This window comes from Crocodylus porosus, unplaced genomic scaffold (assembly GCF_001723895.1).
Source record: "Crocodylus porosus isolate Cpor-Errol unplaced genomic scaffold, CroPor_comp1, whole genome shotgun sequence".
Classification (NCBI taxonomy): domain Eukaryota; kingdom Metazoa; phylum Chordata; order Crocodylia; family Crocodylidae; genus Crocodylus; species Crocodylus porosus.
Window position 1 is genome coordinate 55,144,295 of NW_017728906.1, and position 12,523 is coordinate 55,156,817.

A 12,523-nucleotide genomic window follows, 5' to 3' on the forward strand; every position below is an offset into this window, starting at 1 on the left:
GATGAAATAAATCTTAAAAGTGAAATTTATGGCTTCTTCCTCTGCCAAAAATTAGTACAACCTTCACTAAAATAAAGTTACTACTATTAAAAAGAATTAAATAAATCTCAAGTTCACTTAAGAAATAATATTCTATCATATTGTAATAATACCATTTTTTTCCACCTCACAGTAATTTCTAACAACTTACATACAATAAAATCTAACAATGTAAGACATATGAGCTGTCAAAAGCAGAAGGTCAGACTGACGGACTTTATTTACATGCATGTATTTTACTTAGAGACGGAGAGAAAGAGATGATTTAAAAGCTTATTGTAGTCCTAAACCTATGGAATTGAGAGAAACTATAAATTTTATGGAGAAGCAAGTAAATGATCAAGATTGCTCCCAAACATTTACTTAGGCCTTACACAAACAGAATGAGATTAGCACAGTAAAAGTGAGATTTCTTTCAATTTTATATTAGGCAGGATATTAAACAGGATAAATTGTCAATATTATTAAACCAAACCTTCTTTTAAAATGAAAGGAATGCCCTTAAATTATATACTTCAAACACCCACTCAGACACAGGACAGATAAAACAAGAGTTATCATTAGATAGAAATTGTAAAATCCTTTCTTCTGTTCCAAACTCATTTTTGCATGTCACCCCACAAGAAGCCCCGGATCGAGGCCCCAGGTATATTTGACACCCTTAGGCAACTTAATGGGCAGGCTCGAGAAGTCATTTACATGAGATAGGTCTCCAAGATTCTCTGAAAAATACCTGGGACTATTCTAATCCCACAAAGGGACAGAAGCCACTAACTCCCTTTACCTTCACCTGCAACTTCTCTGCTGAGGTTCTTATGGTATGTCTTTACTTCAACAATTGTAGCACATGCAGAAACCCCTGGACTATATGTTTGAAATACCCTTGGTTGCATGGGTGCTGATAACTCATACTGAGCTCAACTTAACTGCCTTAGTGCTTACCCAGCTTTTGGGATTCATTTCAGTCTGCACTGAACTGCCTGCTGCCACAGCTAAACAGCTACAATTACCCAAGCAACATAGGGTTAGATAACATAGAGTCTTTAAACCAAATCTACTAGGGGCACATTTCCCTGGTACTTTGCTTTCCAAAGCTCAACACTGAACTGTCTCTAAGATCTACAAAGATGCCAACTTGAAGACAGAAAATCATAAAAAATAAGAAACAGAAATTTATCTGTAACAGGGCAAGGCTTTCAGAAAGAACCGAATTTGTACAAGTGAGAGAAGTAAAACTCACTTTTAATTTTCCCAGATATATAACTAATACAGGAACATAATGAAAAAGAGGGAGTGAGCAGCAGTGGGGGGGGATTGGGGGGAGAAGAAGAAAAAGCAACGGCAACAGGAAAAAGAAGAGAAAAGCAAGAGAGATGCAATCCCTATGGGGTAGGGGAAAGGGAGGTGGGAAATAACCAAATGTTTAATAAAAGTGGGGAAGAAAATTAGACTGACATATGTGGATTTGCTAACAATACTTAAATGTTGCTCAAAACTATGTTGATTAATCCAACTTTAAAAACTTACATTCATTGATAGAGGCTAGATTCCTTAACTAGAGAAGACATATTTTAACATTAGATCCTATAATTAAGTTCCTATACTACTGAAATATGTTAAGAAGAGTGATTAAATTAGATGAGAGGAAAAAAAAAAAAAATCACTGAGGCGGCAGTGATCCAAGTAACAACCGTTTTCTAGGAAAAAGATTAATGATAGCAAAGAAAAAAACAGAAGATTCAAGGTGTTTAAAGGTGAAGACTTGAGGTTTTGTCTTTGGAAGTGAAGGCAGAGCACAAGCTTGCATTTTATACATCAAGAGCAAAACAGTGATTGACTATGAGGTTTATTGTGTCTATTATGTATTGTTTATTGTGTAGATAAACTCCAAGTTGCCCAAATATAAATAAATCCAGTACAGCCCATTACAAAATGTGTACGCATACAGGTCAACAGAAGTTAAAGATTAGATTAAAAACCCTGCTATTAATACAATAAAAGGGATACTGAATTCACCCAAGAGCTGCATGAAGATTATGCCTAGTAAGCAAAAGGACTGTTTCCAAAACAATGAACTTTAGTGAAGTACGATTCTGCCCACCCTCTGGGATATTTCTAATTTGACACTGATGCCAAGAAAACAGATAGACCAAAATACTGTCTTTACCCAAATCCAAGACAGCCCCCAATAATCCAAGATGACATGGACAATTTAAAAATTGTTATAATTTCCACATATAAAATCTAACTATTACTACTGGGATAGGCTGGGGCCATGTTCCATGCCCCAGGCTGCAGTGGGGATGAAGCCTGCTGAGCAAGGGTAAGCAGTAGGGAGGCAGCAGGAGGTGGGTAGCGGGGGGGCAGCAGGAGTGGGCAGAGGGTGAAGGTAGTGGGGGCATGCACAGAGGCAGGTGGCAGCTGTGGCTCCAGCCCAACCCCACATCAGGGCTGAAGCCAGAGGTGCAGCAGCTATCTACCTCCTCTGGCTTTCCCTTACCACGTTTAATGGGAAAAAATCCTCATCTTGGAATCCAGTAAATACAAAAAGTGAGATTTACTGTCACAGCTGCCACTCTAGCACCTTCTAGGATGCCAGGATCCAGAGTGGCATTCACTGAACCTTCATCCCCTTTCAACATGACCTGAGCAAACTGAACCCAAGAGAGGAATTCTCATATCATTGCCAAGCCTTGACTACCACCAGGAATAAGAAACATACATTCATGTCTTTGTCTTCTTCTCTTCCTATCCATTTTGCTTTCTGTTATCAAGAGTTCTGCCAAGACTCCTTCTTTTGCAGCACTGCTGCAAACCTGTAGCAGGAGAGGCAGTTTAACCCCTCCCCCCCAAAAAACCCTATCAAACAGAACAGCCCAACAATGGAACAAGTTTGTCAAGTCTCAGAATGGCTGAATGGTACAGAACAGTCTTATTTTCCTCTGGAAGCTACACTGCAAGTAAAAGCATCCAAACAGAAGCAGCATTGCCTAACTTTGCTATTCTTTTCACTCCTCTTATTCCATCTTCAATGAAGCAGAACCAAACAATAGCAACATCAGCATTTCCAGACCACACTCTCTCTCTTTCCAGTCAAAAAAGGTAATGCCATCTTTAATACCATGTAAGAGGCTGTCAACAGTGGGTTTGCCATATAAAACTCTACAGTACAAGTGAAAGAGAATAAATGATATTGTCAAAATAAAAACCTTACTTAACTGTTTAGACTTTCAATGCTCTGGTTAGATTTTCAATGTTTGCCTTCTTGTGTCCTTTATAAATGGCTAAAATAAATTAATAAGGATTGCTTGCTATGGGACTAAACAAGATGAGGTCATTGCCCTCAGTGACAGAGTTCCCATAACAGCTTTGACTCAGAAGCCCATTTATTTTATGAATAATTAACAAAACAAGGGGCTGATCATCATGCCATGCTCCTCTAGTCTCTGACACGTTCCTCTTTCTGTCCAACAAGATAAAGGGAAAAGAAAATCTCTTATTTCTTTGGGGACAGCTATTTAGCCTGGAGAGAGGATAGGTGATAAAAAAGAAATTCTACACATCCATCCTAAGTCAACCTTTCTGGGGAACTGGGACAAAAGAATGAAATGCTAAACTCCCTCACCAGCTAGAAGTGATAGGAGAAAGGATAAGGGAAGACAAAAACTTGACAAATACTTTTGACTTCATACCTTACCTATCTGGCATCATGTTGAAGGAGCAGGCAGAGAAACAGGCTGTCACTTGTCCATCAAACTAGTCCTGCCTAGCTATGTATTTTAAGATACCATTCATTTTAATACAAAAATATGAAGGGATAAGTTATTTTGTTTCCAGTGGAACAGAATTATCCATAATCCTGTCTGTTGCTTGCCCTGATACCTCCACACACTTTTCTTCTGCTCTGTTCATGAGAGATGATTTCAGGCCATTTTTTTCAACAATACTGCCATCAAGTGTGAACAAATGGTATCAGAATTAAAATATACAAAAATCTTGGATAGGGGCAGAAGTTACACATAAACTGGTTTAAATGATCACAAACTGGTTTAAACCTGTAATAGAACAAAAGTTCAGTGCACATATACAAGTTTCAAAATGGTCAAAACTGATTCAAAGTAAACCTGGTTGAATGTAGTATATCAAACTCAACTGATTTGGGTCAAACTCGCTTATGCAAATTCTGTCCCAGACCCCTTCCTGATTTAAGTTAAATCTGAGTCCTTCAGCATCCCAGCATGCTCTTTGCTCCAGAGATCAGGGCTGGCCCCATCCCTCTGCTCTCTAGCCCGAGCAGGGCCAGGGGTGTGGACAGACCATGGAGAAAGGATAGGTGAAAAAAAGAAATTCTACACATCCATCCTAAGTCAACCTTCCTGGGGACCTGGGAGAAAAGAATACAATGCTAAACTCCATCACCAGGTAGAAGTGATAAGAAAAAGGAGAAGGGAAGACAAAAACTTGACAAATACGTTTGACTTCATACCTTACTGATCTGACATCATGTTGAAGGAACAGGCAGAGAAACAGGCTGTCACTTGTCCATCAAACTGATCCTGCCCCGTGAGGCAAAGGATTAAGAAAGGGAATTTCTTCCCCCCTCTCTCCCCTCAAGGGACTCCAGCCAGGGTCTGCCAGCCCCAGCTACCACCTCTGTTGCTCACCCACAGCCAGGCAGACAGGGGGTTTATACCTCCCTCTGTCCCCTTGCCCACTAGGGATCACAGCCAGGGTTTGCCAGCCCCAGCCACTGTCTCTCCCACTCACCCACAGCCAGACAAACCTGGGCTGTTGTCCCTGGGGGTGGGGTGGGGGGCAGAGAAGGGATGGAGGGAAGAATTAACACCCTCCCTGACCCCTTCACCTTAAGGGGGTCATGGTGGGGACAGGGTCTTGCCATGCCCCCACCCCTGCCGCTGGAGCAGCAAGGGGAGGAGGGGAACCCTGATGGGGCAGCACCCTCTGTCAGGGTGCCCTGGGGAATGCAAGCAATGAGGGGGTTTATTCCCCTCCCCTTTCCTGTCACACTAGCAGGGACCCCAGCCAGTGTCTTCTTGGTGAGGTGGAGCAGCCCTTCTCAGGGTCCCTCTATCTCTCCCCTTGCTGCTTCAGCAGCAGGGGCAGGGCATGGCCAAATGCCTGCTAGCATGGCCCCATTAAGGTGAAAGGGCAGGGAGGAGGTTTATTCTTCCCTCTGTCCCCTCTTCCCCCAGGGACTGCAGCTTGGGCTTGCCAGTCCTGGCCACCACCTCTGCCACTTACCCACAGCCAGACAGAGATGGGGTTAATACTTCCTTCTGTCCCCTCTGCCCCATGGGACTGCAGCTGGGATCTCCCAGCCCCAGCTGCAGCCTCTATTGCTCCCTGCATGGGATGAACAACAAAATAAGCCCTTAGGGAGGAAATAAACCTGTACCTGGCCCCCTTTGCCTGAGGGGGGACATTCTGGCCAGCCTCTGACTATGTCCCTATTCCTGCCACTAGAGTGATGAGTGGGGAGGGACCCTGACAGGAGCAGTAGTGATGTTGTCCTGGGGAGTGCAAGCCTTTTCCCAGCACTGGGGGTTGCACTGCAGGCTGGAGCAGGGTAAGCATACCTGCAACAAACTGTGCAGGGTGAGCAGTGGCACCAGGGCTTGAAGGAGTGACCAAAGCCCCCCAAACTTCCCATAGCATGCCACTTCCACTTTCCCTGCACAGTCAGTGGCAGCTCTGCTCAACCTGCTTCTGCCCCTGCCTACACTGAAGCCCCCTGGGAAACCATGACAGGGCTCATGCCCCATGAGGGTCACCCCCCTTACTGTTCCAGTGGCAGGGGTGGGGGCATGGCTAGAGGCCAGCCAGCATGTGCCCCTAAGGCAAAGTGGAGGAGGCTTATTCTGAATAAACCCCCTCCCTGCCTCCTTTGCCTCAGGGTGTGATGCCAGCTAGCCTCTGGCCATGCCCCCACCCTTGCTGCTGTAGTAGCAAGGGGGGAATGCCAGACAGACGCCAGCCCAGGAACATGCCAATGAGAAAGGGAGGGAGGAATTAAACCTCACGCCCTGGCCAGTTCCCTTGAGGCTACTACCAGGCATGCCCCCCCACAGCTTCCCAGAAGCTTAGGGCCCACTCTAGTGCCCCCTGGCCTCTAGTCTGAGACACTGCAGGCATGTGCCTGTATTTTCTGAGTCAAAAGGGAATGTCTAATCACTTGCAAATTGGTTCAATCCAGGCAGGTTAGACTACCTGTGGAGATTGAATCAATTCAGGCTCCAGGTTTTGAATGCCTATCCCTAGCCCTTAGGGACTCAGAGCATAAATCATTGTGCCTCTTTAGAATTATCACACAGCTCTAACTGTGTAGGTGGCTCTATATCATAAGCTAATTCAGGCTAAATTAACCTCCTTTAGCTTCCAAATATTTTGCCTCACTTTTCTGTAGAAGATTTAAATTTTGTCAAACTATGTGACAACCCATTGCTTGCATATGAAGTGCATAGGCACACATATACTGGCTACAAATGGCTTGTTCACAGCTGCATGGCTCAGGATAGGTACGTGCAGCACTAGCCACAGGTACTGGTTTCAAGCGGGTGCCAGAATGATAGCCTTCAGGGAACCTGAATTTTCCACAGCAGCAACAGCTTGTACCACTGCAGCAGCCCCTGTGCAAGGAGGTAGCACTTAGCATCTTTCCCCTTTCCTATGCTTGGAACCTCCTTCCTGTCCCCTTCCTCCCAGTATTCTTATTTATACCTTTACTTTTCTATATATCTTGGTACTCCCCTTTTCAAAATCCTGAATTAGCATATGGTATAAAGCCTCAGGCATTTTTACCACCCAGAATTTTCCTAATGTGGACTGTACTATTACTGAAGACCCATATGAACAGTTTCTCTGCATTCCAGAACTTTTCCCTTTTGACCCATGTGTTGATGGCCACAGTAAAAAAGTTAAGGTTTTGAACTTAACACCTTACTTACAAAATTTAAATGAACAGGTGCTATAGATCTGGAAAAAAAAAAACTTACTGGGTTCAAGGACAATAGGATACAACAATAATTGAAGAGATAAAATAGTTTTTGAAACTGAGCTCTTGGTTTTGGACAGTATTAGGTAAGTCAAAGAATTCTTTTAAACTCTTGGTTCTAGCAGATGACCTCAGAATCTATATAATATCGTATATAATATGTTGTTTGATAAACTGAAGATAACTTGACCAAAAATACACACCTATTCCTTATAGATAAATGTGCTGTGAGGAGCTGATAATAAAGTTAAAAGTAAGAAAAATAAGGGCTAAGAATTTTGTTGTAATTATTTATATATTGGCTACAAGTATCCCTGTTAACTATGATAGGCAATTTTGTTGAAACTCTTTAGATATATAGTATTAGTTGTAAGTACTTTGAAGGAGAGAATTAAAATCTAAAGGGACCGTGTTAAATTAAAGAACTGAGCTACAGACAATAAAATGATATTCAGCAAAAATGAATGGAAGATGCTAAACAGAGAAGGGAAAAAATAAAAAAAGGCAAAAATGCAGAATGTGGGATTAAACTGGTTGTCCAGTGCTGCTATGAAGAATTTGTGGATTATGGTGAATCATGAATAGGATATGAGACAGCAATGAAATACTGTCACAAAAATGCAAATACAAATTTTGGTTGCTTTAATGAAAGCATTGCAATGAAAGATGTGGGAGGTGATAATCCTATGCTACTCAGGGCTGTTTAGATATTACCTTGACTATAGTGTCCGTTTTTAGGTATCACATTTTAGGAAGCATTTGAAGAAGCTGGAGGACATCCAGAGACAAGCAAAGATGCTAAAGGGTTTGGAAGGCAAGCATACAAGGAAAGGTTGAGAAAACAGTTATGCTCCTTTTACAGAAAAGGAGATTAAGCAGGGAACATGATTAGCAGTTTTCAAATATTTGTTCTCTTTTACCATAGACAAGGGGCACTGGGTTTAAATACAACAAAGGAGATCTAGATCAAACTTCAAGAAAAAAATTCCTATTAACTGTTAAAATAGTGGAATAAACTGCCTAGGGAAGTTATGGAATCTTCTTCTTTAATTGTTTTAAAGGAGCTAAATAGGTATGTCTACAGGATAATTTACAAATCACAAATTTTTCCTCAAAATCCATTCAACTCTTCAAACCTATTAAGATCATAAATCAACGCACACATTAAACTGGAAAAACTCTAAAAAAGGAGAGCTAAAATTAAGCTCCCTTTACTCTCTGGCTAGCCACAAAGGGAATTCTTTGGTGCGCTACCCCTACCTCGTAACTCCAAGAAGTTTAAAGAATGTAGATATTGTGAAATAATATTCATTGAAAAGAAGAGTTTGAACTTTTCCTTCACATTGCTGGCTTGAAATCAACTATAACTACCCAGAAAATACAAGACAAGAAAAAGAATAAAAGACCAAAGCACTATTGGGAACATCTCAACGTAGCTACTGTTCAAAATGTAAGAAAGATGATAGGTTTTGTGACAGAGATAGAAAATAATAAATGGATGGAACAGTTCCACTGTGGACATTGTGTTCAGCTCTTTTCATCCTATTTTAGATAGCCCTATAATCACAACTTGCAACCTGTCTAGCCATAATCAAGTTGCAAGTTCCTTTTGCATTATAGAAGAGATTAGTTCTGGAAAGGGCCTTGAAGAAAGGTTAGATAAAAGCTTTGCAAATTCTAACCATTCTACCATTTAGGGGTGAGGGGAAAGCTCTTGGCAATGTTCATAGAGAAAAAAAAATCTTTAAAATATAGACAGAACAGTTGAAAAAGATTTGGCATTAAATTCAAAGATGGCAAGCAAATTAAGGGACACATTATCCTGCTTGATAGTGTTATTGTCAGTGGAGATGCAAGAATTGGGGAGAAATGAAGACTTGATTAGTGAGTGGGAGATCAAAAGTGTAGGTTTTGAAGTGGGCATGTTCAACTTGAATTGGTGGCTGATAGTCCCTATGCCAGAAAGATAGGTGGATGTACAGGACTGGATGGAGAGAGAAAGATTTTTAGAGGAAAAGTAGATAGAAACAATTTTGGAATTAAAAACATGAAGAATACAAACACAGGTAGTAGCTAAATTATAAACAGAGAGAAGTTTGGGGTCAAAACCTAGTCCTTTGTGCTTCCATGTGGAAGGAAATGGGAAGAAGAGAGCCCAAAGGCAATACTGAAAGTGTAATCAGATTAATTAAACAGAGAAACAAGAGGGTATAATGCCTTGAAATCCAAGGCTGATTTCAAAAGGCAGGAAGTAACCAGCTGGAGTGTGCAAAATGGGCCATAGTCAATTGCGATTCATTGATTCAGATCACTGTTCCAATTCGATTCAGCCGAATCCAAATCATAAGATTCAATGCCAATTTAGAGAATCAGCAATTTGGCAATAGACACAGCTTTAAATTTTTTTTCAGCATTCCTTGAGGTACCAGGTGTGGCTCGTGAATGCTGAGACGGTGGGGTGGATGGAGCATCCCACAGAAATGTGGGGGGGGACCCCTGCATGCTCGGCAGCAAACCTGGAAGTGGACCAGAAGTACTTCCAGTCCACTTTCAGATCTGCTACCAAACACACAGATGCCCCTGTTGCGAAATGCTGGATTAGAGACTCCGACACCGCTTGGTGAGCCGCGGACTTTACGGAGCAAGTGAGTACGCGGCTTGTGGGGCGGGATAAGAGGTGGCTCATTGACCGCCCTCGTGGTTCGCCTTACTGGCACAAGTAGGCGAAATGCTATACGCTTTCAAAGTTATAGTAAAAGGGTTTATTCAACTCACCTGGCCTCACCCTCTTACGAACAAGAGGGGAGACCGGCTGGAGCAAAGTTGCAGCTAAAGTATAAGCGTGGAGGTATGGTAAAAGCAGGTATGCGGTCTAAGCAACGCTAAGAGGCTGACATTCGTTGTTGGGTTTTTGAGGCCTTTGACAGGTTTTTGCTGGGATACGCACAGACCGGAGGCTGAGGACTGGCAACAGGGTGATCAAGCCTGAGGTTTATCCAGTCGTCGTCTCTGCCATTTCCTGCTTCTTCGCCTCTTTATTGATGTTGGTTGGACCATCTCTATGACACTAACTATGACATAAGCTAAGCGTGCAGGGATAGGATAGTTTCTTTTACATGGGTGTTGCTAGGCAGATTTTTATATAGGTTGTGTTTCTGAAAAGGTGAAACTTACAGGATAGAAAAGAAACTTACAAAGTACGCATGTGCAGCTTGATACAAAGTTCGAGTGCGCGGCAAATACAAAATTTGCGCGCGCGGGAAAATACAAAATTTGCGCGCGCGGGAAAATACAAAATTCGCGTGCGCAATAGTATTTCGGTTATAGCTATTACTAAATAAACATTTTGGTTTGGGTTGACTTAAACGATAAGACTATAAAGTTACATAAATGTGAAAAATGCCATGTGGCAGTTATACAAAATTAAATAAGCCATTTACAGCCCCCTGCTCCCCGTACCCCTCCAGCTCAGTGATCAGACATGGGCGGAACCCAGGTGCCCCCCCCCCAGGCCCAGAAGGCACCAGTTGCTAAGCCAGAGGTGCATGGGAGATGCCCAGTGGACCCGGAAGTAGACCAAAAATGCTTCTGGTCCACTTCTGGGTCTGCTGTCAAGCATGCTGGGGATCCCCCGTACTCCTGTGGGATGTTCCATGCTGGCGATTCAGAGAATCAGTGTTTCAGCTATATGCACAGCTTTAATTTTTTTTTTATATATATCTTGAGGTACCAGGCACAGCTTGTGAATTCTGCAATGCTGGGACAGATGAAATGTCCCACAGGAGTGCAGGGCCAGCGGTGAACCTGGAAATGGACCAGAAGCACCTCCAGTCCATTTCTGGGTCTGCCACTGAGCACATGGGGGATCCCCCCAGGCTCCCCACAGCTCAGCAATTGGCTGTGAGGGGACCCCAGGTGTCCCCCCAGTCTCAGAAGACACCAGTGACCAAATCAGGGAGCAGCAGAAGGGTCCCCTGCATGCTCCATGGCGAACCCAGAAGTGGACCAAAAGTGTTTCTTTTGGGACTGGGTCCACCACTGAGTGTGCTGAGGACCCCTCCATGCTCCCATGGGATGGTCCATCTGCCCCACAATCTCAGCGTTCACAAGCCACGTGGTACCTTGAGGCATGTAGACAAAACATAAAGCTGTGTCTAGGTCTGAATCGTTGAGTCTCTCCGAATCTCTCTGAATTGATCTCTGGAGAGATTAAAGGGTCTCCGGTTTCAATTTGGATTTGGAGATTCAGACGCCAAGTTGGGCTGAATCTCCACTGAATCAAATCAACAACCAAAGCTTCACACAGCCCTAGTAACCAGTGTTCTCCAAAATCACTAGTATAGCAAGGATGATAAGTATGGGTTGGACTTGGCCAAGAAAGGTCATTTAAGACACTGATGAAAGCAAGCTCAATTAAAGAGAGAGAGCAGAAATTAAACTGACAGATGTCAAGGATGGAATTATACAAAAATAACTTAAGGTAAACGCCATAGCCAACATATTAAGTTAACTTCTGTATGAAAAAATGAAAAAGATGGAGTAATAATAGAATAATAAAGACAGAATTTTGTTTTTAGAATGAACCAAAAAAATCACCTTGTGGTATATTTGTATGAATTTTCTTAATGTTCTAAACTTATTCAGAGGGTGCTACATGCACCTTTTTTGAGGCACATGGGGAAGAATCAGAGCCTTTATCAAAAATATATACCATGAGGCCACTCTATTCTATCTATGTGTTTCAGTGTCATTACAGAGTAGGAGAAATCACAAATACCCCTAATAAATATGAGATGCCTCAAAGAGTGCATCCACATGAGTGGTGGACTGTGCAGTTGTTACTGCATAGTCATTTATGCTTATGCTGTGCAGGAACTGACATTAGTGCACAGGACTGTCCCCGCACATTTTTTTTCAGATGCTGCTCCACAGTAGCTTGTTACTACTGCACAGTAGTGTTGCATCATGGTTAGTGTCTGCCAATGCTACTTGTGTCTGGTGTAGATGTGTCCAAAGTGAATGAAAATGCTCTGCTAAGTCCTCCTACTTGTAGTACTATTTATTAAAATAAAAGCAGCAAATAATAAATGTGGCATAGTGATTATACTCTATTTTAAAAATTCAAGAAGAAACTGCTGATGTTGCACAATTGAAATGCAGGCATTCTAAGACAAAGTTGAGCTTTGCGTGAATACATGTATATTTTTTTTAAGTCCTGACTGGTGGTTTGAAAATGGATTTACTGAGAGAAAATTCCAGGAGTCAAATGTTGAACACCATAAAACAGTTAGTACTCTGAGTGGAATTACGGGTATGAAGGTATCAATGAGAAAAGTACAGATCCATCAAAGAAAATCATGGCTGGGAAACTGGAGGAAAGCAAGGCATAATGCTTTACAAGGTATGGATTAATTGGCTATCATATTCCCTTTAAAATATAAATGGTACAGTTATCCAATGCAAATGTCAATG

At 42.3% G+C, this 12,523-nt stretch overlaps 1 protein-coding gene across 3 annotated transcripts in view; it reads right to left on the reverse strand.

Annotated features, from left to right (window-relative positions):
- IL1RAPL1 (interleukin 1 receptor accessory protein like 1) overlaps window positions 1-12,523 on the reverse strand; it is a 1,334,031-nt gene that overhangs the window by 562,043 nt on the left and 759,465 nt on the right. The window contains exon 1 of one of the 3 annotated variants that reach the window (XM_019529152.1): window positions 3,259-3,320. The exons of the other annotated variants lie outside the window; for them this stretch is intronic. The gene's annotated coding sequence lies outside the window, so the exon portion shown is untranslated. Of the gene's footprint in view, window positions 1-3,258; window positions 3,321-12,523 lie in introns of those variants that run through there. 3 annotated transcript variants of the gene reach the window in all.